Source organism: Gossypium arboreum, chromosome 1 (genome assembly GCF_025698485.1).
Source record: "Gossypium arboreum isolate Shixiya-1 chromosome 1, ASM2569848v2, whole genome shotgun sequence".
Lineage (NCBI taxonomy): Eukaryota > Viridiplantae > Streptophyta > Magnoliopsida > Malvales > Malvaceae > Gossypium > Gossypium arboreum.
Window position 1 is genome coordinate 26,863,750 of NC_069070.1, and position 14,476 is coordinate 26,878,225.

Genomic DNA, 14,476 nt, shown 5'->3' on the forward strand with positions numbered 1-14,476 from the left:
TCTTAGGGTGGAGTATTTAAATTCAGGAATGATTGGACAGCCGGATTGGTTCGGGCATATTGCGCGACCCACTCATTCATCATGGTGAAGAAGGCTTGTTTCGCTCCTTCATTTTGATTATTCGCGGATGACTGAGGCTCAACGGGCGGTGTCCCTTGCGCAGGAGCAGCCGCTACACTTTCAACGTCATCCGCCAAGGGTCTCTCTACCCCGGGTTCCATTGCTAATCAAAACAAAAATTTCAACCGTCAGAAGTCATCACATTATTAAGCACTAACAATTCGGCATGTATAGCTAGACTCACACGCGCTATGGTAGTCCTAGAACCGACTAAACCATAGCTCTGATACCAACTAAATGTAACACCCCAAACCTGTGACCGTCACTGGATTCGACCACGAGGTGTTACCGGGCTTACTTCCCTTATTTCCCTCTTGGAAATTATGAAATTTTTGTTTCAGGCAGGCTAGCTAACTGCGTCACTATTACCTTAAAAATCATATCTCGAGTTCCAGAACTCAAAAACCAATTCTGTAAATTTTCCCTAAAACAATACTCATATATCCATCCATGGATTTATTTCTAGAATTTTTGGTCGGGCCAATTGGTACAGTTTATTAGTTAAAGTCACCCATGTTACAGGGGTCGACTACACTGACCTTCGCGCGTTACCACTTAAATATCTCTCTGTACAGGGCTTTAATACTGGTGTCGTTTGTTTCTAATGAAACTAGACTCAAAATGGAATCTGCACATATAAGGCATGACTTCTAATTCTTTCTGGATAATTTATAGTAAATTTTCAAAGTCGAGACAGGGATCCAGAAACCGTTCTGGCCCTGTCTCACGAGAACTTTAATATCTCTCAGTATACTGCTCATATGGTCGTTTCGTTTTATCCATATGAAAATAGATTCATCAAGGTCCAATTTCATAATTTATTCACTATTTTAATTCTACTTCTACTATTTTTAGTGATTTTTCAATCTCATATCACTGCTGCTGTCCGCAACAGTTACTGCAGTAGACTATGCCAATTTCATAAATCTTTCCTTGACCTTACTAATCATCCATCATACATGACACAAATTATGGCCACCTTATCAAAATTAAAGTTTCTAAGACTCGTGGCTATAGGTTCTAGCATCCCACTCAACGACCACATAGGCCATTTTCACATGGCTTAAAGTTTACAACCCATAATTCAACAAAACATAATAGCCTATACATGCCAAATGTTCTCCTAGTTCAACTACGAAGACAATACCAAAAGATTTCCAGCCGGTGTGATGACTTCAACGACGGTTCCGAGCACGCAAACAATACGAGTCCAAGAGACCTAAAAGGGTGACAAGAAAACACCGAGTGAGTTTATAACTCAGTAAGTCATAAGCATTCAACCACCATCCATTAATAAAGTTATCACAACATGAAACAATAAACGAGGCTAGGTACTCATCCATACCAAACTATACCATAATTCCTGACCTTTCGGTTCAATCTCATACCAAGTCATACATCCACATTTCATATTCTACACGATAAGATATTTGAGGCATTTTCACACACTAACTCATTTTCACCACAATCACACAATTGCAATCATCACATAGATTTAAAGCTTACCAAGCTCAACCCCGAGCATGAACATATTGCCTATTCGTCATGAGCTCAAGGTACTTACCCGATCCGCTGTCCGAGATTAACTCGATAATGTCGCACACTCAGTGCCAATTGTAATGCAAGAGCATATAGTGAATCCGCACACTTAGTGCTATAAAATCAGCTCGCACACATAGTGCTATATAATCAAATTCGCACACTTAGTGCTGTACAATTTTAAACCCGCACACGTAGTGCCAATCTTGTCACCGTGTCCATTTATACCCGCACACTTAGTGCCAATCTTGTCACCGTGTCCATTTATACCCGCACACTTAGTGCCGAGACCAATACTTTATGCAATTTACCACCTTTATACATTCAACGATGGCATCATTCCATACACATACATTTCCATTTACACATCAATTCATTAAACACAATTGCATATATATTATGATCATTTAAATCAATACCAAATATATGCTTAATGACTTACCTCGGATGTTGTCGAATGTCTTCAACGGCTATTCAATTACTTTTTCTTTCCCCTTGTCCAACTTCGATCCTCTAAGCTCTTGGGCTAATTCAAACAAATTTATCTTATTAAAGTCCCATCATGCTAGCTTATGGCGAATACCCATATCAAATAAGCAATTTACCTTAACTCAGAACCCACATAGCCAAGTTACACATATAACCCTTATGACCGAATATGAATATCACCAAAATCTCTATGACTTAACCTTCAGCCTTCATAGCCTAATATATATATAGCTTATCAAATAGACATTTATTCACCTTCCCTTAACACATATTAATCAATTAGTCCATGCATTATCCCTTGACACACCCGGTCATTAAAGCAATAACCTATTAACATCCAAGCATATTATACTAAAATTTCTTCTAAGGCCAATTCATGTACCATCCTTAATACTCATACAATTATTTTATTTTGAATAATTTACACACACCATTTACCTAACATCAATTAACTAGACACTTTAAGGATTTCTTCTTTGACTATACACACATTCGCAACTATCCATACACACACGTTTCGATTTTTTTCCTATCACCCAAACCATCTACATGAACACTTAACTAACTCAAACTTCACCCATCCACAAATACTCATTACAACACAAAGACAACAATCCTTTTCCTCAATTTCTTCCATGGCCGATTACCCAATATTACCACACAACCAAGATTTTGACATGGCTAAGTAGGAAATTTTAGTAGCTAGCTTAAAGTATGCTAACCTTTCAAGAACTAACATGAACTCACTTACCTTAATTCAAGCTCAAGGGTGACCAAACCTTCTCTTGCTTTCTTCTTCAATTCGGCCAAGCATGTTCAAAGATGAACACTTTTTTTTTCTTTTTCTTTGTTCACTTCACGGCAAATGGGGGGGGGGAGGCATCCACACACTTTTTTTGCTATCATCATTTTCCTTTTTTTTTCCCTTTCTTTATTACTAGCTTTTATTCTATTGTTTTCTACATACCCCACTAACATAACATGTTGGAAACATGTTTCCTTGCCCATAATTTTGTCATGGCCGGCCACTATCCTTGTCAAATGGATTATTTGACATGCAACTCCATTTATTTTACTTCATTCCTTTATTAACCTCTTAAAATTAGCCACATATAATTGAATCCTTTCACATGAGTCCCTTTTCTTTCAATTCACATTCAAATTAACTAAATCAAAGAATTAAAAATTCACACATGCATTTTCACATATTTAGACAAGAACTATCATACTCAAATGATTTAGTGATTCGGTTTAGCGGTCCCAAACCGCTTCCGACTAGGGTCACTTTAGGGATGTCACAACTCTCCCCACTTAAGAAATTTTCGTCCCAAAATCTTACCGTAAATAGGTTTGGGTATCGCTCTTTCATAGAGTTCTCGGTTCCCAAGTGGCTTCTTCAATTCCGTGTTTATGCCACACCACCTTCACTAATGGGATTTTCTTATTTCGCAACTCATTTACTTCACGCATCGAATGCTAACCGCTCTTCTTCATAACTCAAATTAGGTTGAATCTCAATCTCGATGGAGTGATTACGTGCGATGGGTCGGATCTATATCGTCAAGCATCGAGACATGGAAAACGTTGTAAATCTTTTCGAGCTCGGGGTAAAATTAATCGATACGCCATCGCCCAACTCATTCAGATATTTCATACGGACCGATGAATCTCGGACTCAATTTGCCCTTACGGCCAAATCTAAGCACCTTCTTCCGTGGTGAGACTTTGAGAAATACCTTGTCTCCAACCCGATATTCCATGTCTTTTCTTTTCAAACCCGATACGACTTTTGGCGATCCGGCACTTTCAAACCTTCACGAATTACTCGAACTTTCGCTTTCGGCATCCTTAATCAAATCAACCTCAAGACTTTACTTTCACTAAGTTTAGTCCAAAATAATGGGTACGGCATTTACGATCAGATAAAGCCTCGTGAGGCGCCATCTTAATACTTGATTGAAAACTATTGTTGTAAGTGAATTCAATCAAAGGTAATTACCGCTCCCATGAACCACTAAACTCAAGGATGCAACATCTCAACATATCCTCGAGTATTTGAATTATCCGCTCGGATTGACCATCGGTTTGGTCTCTAATTCGACTACTAGCACCTCATCGGGTGAAACGGATAGATGAGCATCCATCGCTCTCAAAGCAAACAAAGGTTTTGCGACTTAAAGCATCGGCCACCACGTTGGCCTTTCCCGGTGATAATCAATGATGAGTTCATAGTCTTTCAACAACTCAAGCCAACGCCTTTGTCGCAGGTTTAAATCTCTCCGAGTCATCAAATATTTTAGACTCTTGTGGTCCGAATAAATGTGACACCTTTCTCCAAACAAGTAATGCCGCCATATCTTCAAGGCGAACACTATGGTCTGCTAGTTCAAGATCATGGGTCGGATAGTTTCTCTCATGCGGCTTTAGTTGTCTCGACGCGTAAGCCACAACTCGACCTTCTTGCATCAACACACAACCTAACCCAAGCAAGGATGCGCCATCAGATATGACAAACTCTTTACCGGACCGGTTGTACTAGTACCGGGCCTCGGTTAAACAGTTTTTAGTCGATCGAAACTTTCTTGACAAATGTTCACCACTCGAACTTAACATCTTTTGAAGTAGTTTTGTCATCGGTGCAACTATCATCGAAAAACCTTTCACAAATCGTCGATAGTATCCGCAAGCCCCAAAAGCTCCTAACCTCGGTAACATTCCTTGAGGTTTCCAATCGACTATGGTCAAATTTTGTTCGGGTCCACCTCGACACCGATGCGGACACCACGTGCCCCAAAAGCTAACCTCTTTCAACCAAAATTCACATTTATCGAACTTTATGATAACTCGCTTATCTCGTAAAATTTGCAATATTAGCCTCGTGTGCTTAGCATGTTCGGTTTCTCTCGAATAGACCAAAATGTCATCGATAAATACAACTACGAACCGATCCAAGTATGGCCTGAAAATTCTATTCATTAAATCCATAAATACCGTAGGGCATTAGTAAGCCCAAACGGCATCACCAAGAATTCAGAGTGACCGCACTCGCTCTAAAAGCGGTTTTGGTATGTCCGATTCTCGGACCTCAACCGATAGTACCTCGACCTCAAATCTATCTTTGAAAACACCGAGGCTCCTTTAATTGATCAAACAAATCGTCAATTCGTGGCAATGGATATTTATTCTTTATCGTCACTTTATTGAGTTGACGATAGTCGATGCACAACCTCATGGTTCCGCCCTTCTTTTCACAAACAATAAAAGCGCCCATGGAGAAAAACTCGGTCGAGCTTAAACCTCTATCCGTCAATTCTTGCAATTGAACCTTCAATTCCTTTAATTCCGTTAATGCCATACAATACGGGCTATTGAAATCGACGTAGTACCGGTACAACTTCGATGTCAATTCCACTTCTCGAACCGGTGGCAATCCCAGAACTCCTCGTGAAAACATCCAATACTCACAAACCACTGGTACCAATTCGAGTTTCCTTTCCGTCTCTTTACTTTCAAACACATACGCAAGGTATGTTTCACACCCTTTTTCACATACCTCCGAGCGGTCATAGAAGATATTATATTGGCGCGCCTTTTAAATCAAGAGACTCGACTCGGACTACCTCATTATTTGCACTCCTCAAATCAATGGTTTTCCTTTTGTAGTCCACCATCGCATCATGTACGGTCACCAATCCATACCAAGAATAACATCGAATTCATTAAATGGTAGAAGCATCGATCGGCGGAAAACAGATTCTCGAATTATTAGGGGCATCTCTTGCACACTTTATCAATGAGCACGATTGACCCAAAGGGTTTGACACTGAATTACGAACTCAGAGACTCAACGTGTAGAGTCTTACTGGATGCTAAGGTTTCACATACATATGAGTGAGTAGAGCGGGTCAATCAATGCAATCACACTAGTATCAAAGAGAGTAAAAGTACCGTGATAACGTCGGGGAGGATGCCTCCTCTCGTGCACGGATGGCATATGCTCTAGCAGAGCACGGGTCTCGGATCGGACAGCCAGATTAGAGGTTCCTCTCGATTACCACCCCTACCTCCAGAGATTCTCGGGGCCTACCTCCACCGTCGTTCCACTAGGTCTTGCACCTTGCGCCTTATTCCTCTCATCTAGCTCCGTGCAATCTCTAATGAAGTGGTCCTTCGAACCGCATCCATAACAGCCCTATTAACAGACTTACCCCAACATTCACCTAGGTGTCGTCTTCCACATTGGGGCATTCAGTGTCTCTCTTGACGATTATTGCCCACACTAGCTACCAAGTAGCTCGGGAGTCCGTCAATGGTCGGGCTCTAATGGAAATTCCCGCATCGTCCTCGACTTATGGTGTCCTCCCGAACCTCTTTACAGCCGAGAACGGAGCTTTACTCGTCGATCTTTTACGGTAATCTCTTGCTTCAAATTCAGCCTTCTTCTTCTCCTTCCCAAGTTCTTCCGCTTTGCGTGCTCGTTCGACTAGTGTCACGAACTCCTTTATCTCCAAAATTCCCACTAGTAACTTTAACTCTTCATTCAATCCTTCTTCAAATCTTTTGCACATCGCAACCTCATCAGCCACACACTCCCGAGCATACCGACTAAGTCTTACGAACTCATGTTCAGATTCGACACTGGTCATCCAAATTTTGCTTGAGTTCCAAGAATTCCTTACGCTTCGATCGATGAACCGTTGACTAATGTATTTCTTTCAAATTGATTGAAAGAAATCCCAAGTAACTCGCTCATTTGGGACTATGGAAATTAAAGTCCTCCACCAATAGTAAGTCGAGTCTCGCAACAAGGATATAACACACTTAAGACATTCATCGGTGTGCATGATAGTTCATCTAACACTCTAATGGTGTTATCGAGCGTAACTCGGCCTTTTCAAGCATCATCAAGAACTATGGCCTTGAACTCCTCGCCCCACGCTTCCTAATCAAGTCCACGGTGGTTTACTCACCTCACAGATCAGAATCGGAGGCATTGCGGGCTCTTAGGGTGGAGTATTTAAATTCGTGAATGATTGGACAGCCGGATTGGTTCGGGCATATTGCGACCCACTCATTCATCATGGTGAAGAAGGCTTGTTTCGCTCCTTCATTTTGATTATTCGCGGATGATCGAGGCTCAACAGGCGGTGTCCCTTGCGCAGAGCAGCCGCTACACTTTCAACGTCATCCGCCAAGGGTCTCTACCCGGGTTCCATTGCTAATCAAAACAAAAATTTCAACCGTCAAGTCATCACATTATTAAGCACTAACAATTCGGCATGTATAGCTAGATTCACACGCGCTATGGTAGTCCTAGAACCGACTAAACCATAGCTCTGATACCAACTAAATGTAACACCCCAAACCTGTGACCGCCATCGGATTCGACCACGAGGTGTTACCGGCTTACTTCCTTATTTCCTCTTGGAAATTATGAAATTTTTGTTTCAGCAAAGGCTAGCTAACTGCGTCACTATTACCTTAAAAATCATATCTCGAGTTCCAGAACTCAAAAACCAATTCTGTAAATTTTCTCTAAAACAATACTCATATATCCATCCATGGATTTATTTCTAGAATTTTTGGTCGGGCCAATTGGTACAGTTTATTAGTTAAAGTCACCCATGTTACAGGGGTCGACTACACTGACCTTCGCGCGTTACCACTTAAATATCTCTCTGTACAGGGCTTTAATACTGGTGTCGTTTGTTTCTAATGAAACTAGACTCAAAATGGAATCTGCACATATAAGGCATGACTTCTAATTCTTTCTGGATAATTTATAGTAAATTTTCAAAGTCGAGACAGGGGATCCAGAAACCGTTCTGGCCCTGTCTCACGAGAACTTTAATATCTCTCAGTATACTGCTCATATGGTCGTTTCGTTTTATCCATATGAAAATAGATTCATCAAGGTCCAATTTCATAATTTATTCACTATTTTAATTCTACTTCTACTATTTTTAGTGATTTTTCAATCTCATATCACTGCTGCTGTCCGCAACAGTTACTGCAGTAGACTATGCCAATTTCATAAATCTTTCCTTGACCTTACTAATCATCCATCATACATGACACAAATTATGGCCACCTTATCAAAATTAAAGTTTCTAAGACTCGTGGCTATAGGTTCTAGCATCCCACTCAACGACCACATAGGCCATTTTCACATGGCTTAAAGTTTACAACCCATAATTCAACAAAACATAATAGCCTATACATGCCAAATGTTCTCCTAGTTCAACTACGAAGACAATACCAAAAGATTTCCAGCCGGTGTGATGACTTCAACGACGGTTCCGAGCACGCAAACAATACGAGTCCAAGAGACCTAAAAGGGTGACAAGAAAACACCAAGTGAGTTTATAACTCAGAAGTCATAAGCATTCAACCACCATCCATTAATAAAGTTATCACAAAATGAAACAATAAACGAGGCTAGGTACTCATCCATACCGAAACTATACCATAATTCCTCGGACCTTTCGGTTCAATCTCATACCAAGTCATACATCCACATTTCATATTCTACACGATAAGATATTTGAGGCATTTTCACACACTAACTCATTTTCACCACAATCACACAATTGCAATCATCACATAGATTTAAAGCTTACCAAGCTCAACCCCGAGCATGAACATATTGCCTATTCGTCATGAGCTCAAGGTACTTACCCGATCCGCTGTCCGAGATTAACTCGATAATGTCGCACACTCAGTGCCAATTGTAATGCAAGAGCATATAGTGAATCCGCACACTTAGTGCTATAAAATCAGCTCGCACACATAGTGCTATATAATCAAATTCGCACACTTAGTGCTGTACAATTTTAAACCCGCACACGTAGTGCCAATCTTGTCACCGTGTCCATTTATACCCGCACACTTAGTGCCAATCTTGTCACCGTGTCCATTTATACCCGCACACTTAGTGCCGAGACCAATACTTTATGCAATTTACCACCTTTATACATTCAACGATGGCATCATTCCATACACATACATTTCCATTTACACATCAATTCATTAAACACAATTGCATATATATTATGATCATTTAAATCAATACCAAATATATGCTTAATGACTTACCTCGGATGTTGTCGAATGTCTTCAACGGCTATTCAATTACTTTTTCTTTCCCCTTGTCCAACTTCGATCCTCTAAGCTCTTGGGCTAATTCAAACAAATTTATCTTATTAAAGTCCCATCATGCTAGCTTATGGCCGAATACCCATATCAAATAAGCAATTTACCTTAACTCATAACCCACATAGCCAAGTTACACATATAACCCTTATGACCGAATATGAATATCACCAAAATCTCTATGACTTAACCTTCAGCCTTCATAGCCGAATATATATATAGCTTATCAAGCAGACATTTATTCACCTTCCTTAACACATATTAATCAATTAGTCCATGCATTATCCTTGACACACCGGTCATTAAAGCAATAACCTATTAACATCCAAGCATATTATACTAAAATTTCTTCTAAGGTCAATTCATGTACCATCCTTAATACTCATACAATTATTTTATTTTGAATAATTTACACACACCATTTACCTAACATCAATTAACTAGACACTTTAAGGATTTCTTCTTTGACTATACACACATTCGCAACTATCCATACACACACAAGTCGATTTTTTTCCTATCACCCAAACCATCTACATGAACCCTTAACTAACTCAAACTTCACCCATCCACAAATACTCATTACAACACAAAGACAACAATCCTTTTCCTCAATTTCTTCCATGGCCGATTACCCAATATTACCACACAACCAAGATTTTGACATGGCTAAGTAGGAAATTTTAGTAGCTAGCTTAAAGTATGCTAACCTTTCAAGAACTAACATGAACTCACTTACCTTAATTCAAGCTCAAGGGTGACCAAACCTTCTCTTGCTTTCTTCTTCAATTCGCCAAGCATGTTCAAAGATGAACACTTTTTTTTCTTTTTCTTTGTTCACTTCACGGCAAATGGGGGAGGCATCCACACACTTTTTTTGCTATCATCATTTTCCTTTTTTCCCTTTCTTTATTACTAGCTTTTATTCTATTGTTTTCTACATACCCCACTAACATAACATGTTGGAAACATGTTTCCTTGCCCATAATTTTGTCATGGCGGCCACTATCCTTGTCAAATGGATTATTTGACATGCAACTCCATTTATTTTACTTCATTCCTTTATTAACCTCTTAAAATTAGCCACATATAATTGAATCCTTTCACATGAGTCCCTTTTCTTTCAATTCACATTCAAATTAACTAAATCAAAGAATTAAAAATTCACACATGCATTTTCACATATTTAGACAGTAACTATCATACTCAAATGATTTAGTGACTCGGTTTAGCGGTCCCGAAACCGCTTTTCGACTAGGGTCACTTTAGGGATGTCACAATCACGATTGTTTATACCCGCACACTTAGTGCCAAAATTAACAACTCAATACATCTCACCACTTTTCTTTTTATTCAATACTTTCATCACCACATACATACATGTATATAAATTTATCATTCCTTTCGGCATAATTACATAGACATCCTGTCTATTTAAATCAATACAAAATATGTGCTTAGTGACTTACCTTGTGTTGGGTAAAATAGTTCCAAGTCGGCTACTCGATGACCTTCGCTTTCCCTTGCTTGATTCTCCTTCTTTAACTCCTTGAGCTTAATCAATGAATTAACTAGTTTAACCATCTTGCTAAACATTCATAATTCAATTACACATGCATATGTATGTTTGTATATTCGGCAACCATCCTCACTAGTTACCCATTTAGTCGATTATACACATGATTAAAGGTAACATCACGAACGGGCATACTTACATATATCTATACATATATATATACACTTCCAAATGGGCATCACAATTAGATTTAACACCACCTTCAAACTCAATGAGATGGCCGAATGTATGTATATATATACAATGTCAACTATAACATCTTTTAATCACCTAATTTCATCTCATGAACACTTAATCAATTTTTTTTTCCTAATCTAGCATATATTTTCACATCTATTTGTATTATCATGTAAATTCACATATAACTACGTTTCTTAAGTTCTACATCTTAATGCCCATTATAGCCACTCCCAAAACCTAAATCTAAAAATCGGCAACATCCCTTTCAACTATGTTAGCGAATACTCATTCTCTTTTTAGTCCTAAATTCGGCACCTCCAACAAAATGACCTAACAACTTCAACTTTCATGCTAACATAACAAGCAACTTAACACATCCATATAACTAACATGTTAATAGCATCAAGGTATCAACTAAAATTTTTAAGCTTCTTTGTCAAATCCCAACTCTCCGACAACCCCAAATCCAACCTTGGGATAGATAGAATTTAGACTCGTCACCCAAAGGTTGTGTAAACTTCCAAAAAAATATCATTGAACATACCTTGATCTAAAGGACCACTTTGGCCGAATCTTGCTTCCTCTTCTTCCTCTAGTTACGACAATTGCAAAAGAAAGAAAACATGAGCTCTCCTTCTTCCCTCCTTATTAAGCATTCAAACTCCCTCATTTTCATGCCACAAGAAATGAAAGAAAATGATGAACATTTTTTTCTTTCTTCTCTCCCTCAACTCACGGCAATGGGGGGTACACTCACACCATTCTCTTTTTTTTTTCTTTTTTTTATTACCCATATTTCTTATTTTATTTTTTCCTACATACCCACTAACTAAACATGTTTGCAACATGTTTCCCACCCATAGTATGGCCGGCCATCATGCTTACATTTGGGTAAATTGATATGCAAACCCACCTTTTTTCACAACATGCACTTATAGGCCATCCTACATTTGCCTAGCACATTTCTAAATTTTCTCACATAAGTCCTATTTGATAAAAATTCACCTACAATTTACAAAATTCAACCATGAAATTTTCACACATGCATATGTACATATAATGAGCATCAACTATGACAGTTAATTATTTTTATGACTCGGTTTAGTGGTCCCGAAACCACTTTCTGACTAGGGTCAATTTAGGGCTGTCACATACGCTATGGTAGTCTTAGAACGGACTAAACTATAGCTCTGATACCAATAAAATGTAACACCCTTGACCCATAACCGAAATCGATTTAGGATTACGAGGAATTACCAGACAGACAGAATTTTGGACCAATTCAGAATCACATATATTATTTAACATCATTTCATAAGCAATCATATCTAAATATAGTCTATGACCTAAAACATACATTTAAGGAAAGGTTGGAAATAAACCGAACCTATTCAGAACTTTTAGAACTTAACCAATTCTTTCAAACTGTTAAAGTCACACGCCCGTGCGACTAGGCCGTGTGTCATACACGGGCACTAGACACACCCATGTGAACCAGCCGTGCCAAAAATAGGTTCTATACTGATTTTAGCCCACGACCATATGACACGTCCGTGTGTCAAGACTGTGTGGTTCTTAAGAGAATGCTACTTTTCTTACACGGCCACAAGGCATGCCCATGTCCCCTGACAGTGTGGCACCAAGCAGGCTTGGTTAAAGCCAATTTGCCACCCCTCTTTTGGTCCAATCCTACAAGCAATAATATACAACATTCATACCAAAATTTCCAACCAATTCCATGCTTAAGAATGACCAAAACACCTTAGAACTTAGCATATAACAAACATACACCAAAACTATACACAACTCATCATTGTTAGCCAACTCCCATGGCATAATATATACACATCAAAACATATATACATAGACCTTCTAGCCTATACATGCCATACTTTAAAATATTTACACTTCCAAAAGTACCAAAATGAGATCGATAGTGTGGTGATGGTCCTCGACTATCCCCGAGCCTTTAGTAGCTACGATAACTGTAAAACATACAGTAAACACACAGAGTAAGCTACAAAGAGCTTAGTAAGCCAAATACAATTGGTATAATTACTAAGGCATATATGTACCATTCGACCATATAGGTTCATAACCATTTCATAGAATAATTCATAAACTTAACCATGCTCCTTTGTTTGCATATATGTCATGCTTCATTTCCATACATATTTCACAGAGACAGGGTTTTTCATATTCAAAAAATTTAGTACGATACAAACGTACCTGCATAGGTTATACAATTCATATACTCAATCTCAGATTTCATTCGTTATAACTAGATGAGTCAGAAATGATACAGATGCTCATAATCAAGTACAATGTAGACGTCCCAGATATGGTCTTACATGTAATTCAATATCGATGCCTCTGTCCCAGACAGGGTCTTACACGAGATCAGATACGATGCTAATGTCCCAAACATGGTCTTATACGTAAATCTCAATTGAGGCCTGTGTCCTAGACACGGCCTTACACGATGTCACAGACAAATGTCAACTTTGCTTAGGAACATATAGAGTTTTCCAGATATTAACATATTTTCATACTTTACTCCAAAGATATATATCAGGCACTCAAGGCCATCTAATACAGATTACTGGTTATATTTGCATAATTTATTTCAATTAACACGTAATTGTAATTTGACTTACCTCAGACGGATTTCGGATAAAACGAGTCTCTATTCAACTATTTTGGACTTCCCCTTATCTAAGTTTGGTTTTCTTTGTTCTTGATCTAATACATTACAAATTCAACCATTCAACCATTCATTTCATTCAATTTAATCCATATACACATATTTAGGGCACTTTACATTTTAGCCCTTACTTTTTCACACTTTGACAATTTAGTCTATTTTTTACAAAATCACCAATATGTAAAATTTCTTTACAACAAGGGCTAGCCGAATTTTCATGGCTTCTATATAAGCCCTTACAACATGTTCAATTCACAATTTAGTCTTTCAAAACCTCATTTTCACAATTTACCCCAAATAACTCAATTTCATCAAAAGCTCAAAGACAAAACTTACGAACCATCTACCAAGCCTTTATAATTCATTCAAAAACATCACAACACTCATGATATCAATAATGGAATTTCATGAAATCTTTAACAGAAACAGAATTTAGACATGGGCTTTGAAGAACACGAAGCAACGGTCACAGAAACGTAGAAATTATCAAAAACAGACGAAAATCCATACCTCAATTGAGCTTTAATCTAGCCGAACCCTAAATTCTTTTATTTCTTTTCTTTCTCTTTAAATTTTGGCAAGTATGGATGAACATTTCATCCATTAACATGTTTTATTTTATTTTATTACTTATTAATCACTTTTTCCCATTTTTCCTTTGACTAAATAACATAAATTTTCAACCACTAATATTCATATTTGTCCACCATTAAAAA

At 38.3% G+C, this 14,476-nt stretch overlaps 1 long non-coding RNA gene across 1 annotated transcript; it reads right to left on the reverse strand.

Moving 5' to 3' along the window:
- Window positions 1–2,151: 2,151 nt before the first annotated feature.
- On the reverse strand, window positions 2,152–3,011 carry LOC128290223 (uncharacterized). The gene is made up of 2 exons (XR_008279869.1): window positions 2,900–3,011; window positions 2,152–2,185 (listed from the first exon to the last, which is right to left on the reverse strand). It is a non-coding gene; the product is annotated as an uncharacterized LOC128290223 (long non-coding RNA).
- Window positions 3,012–14,476: the final 11,465 nt, after the last annotated feature.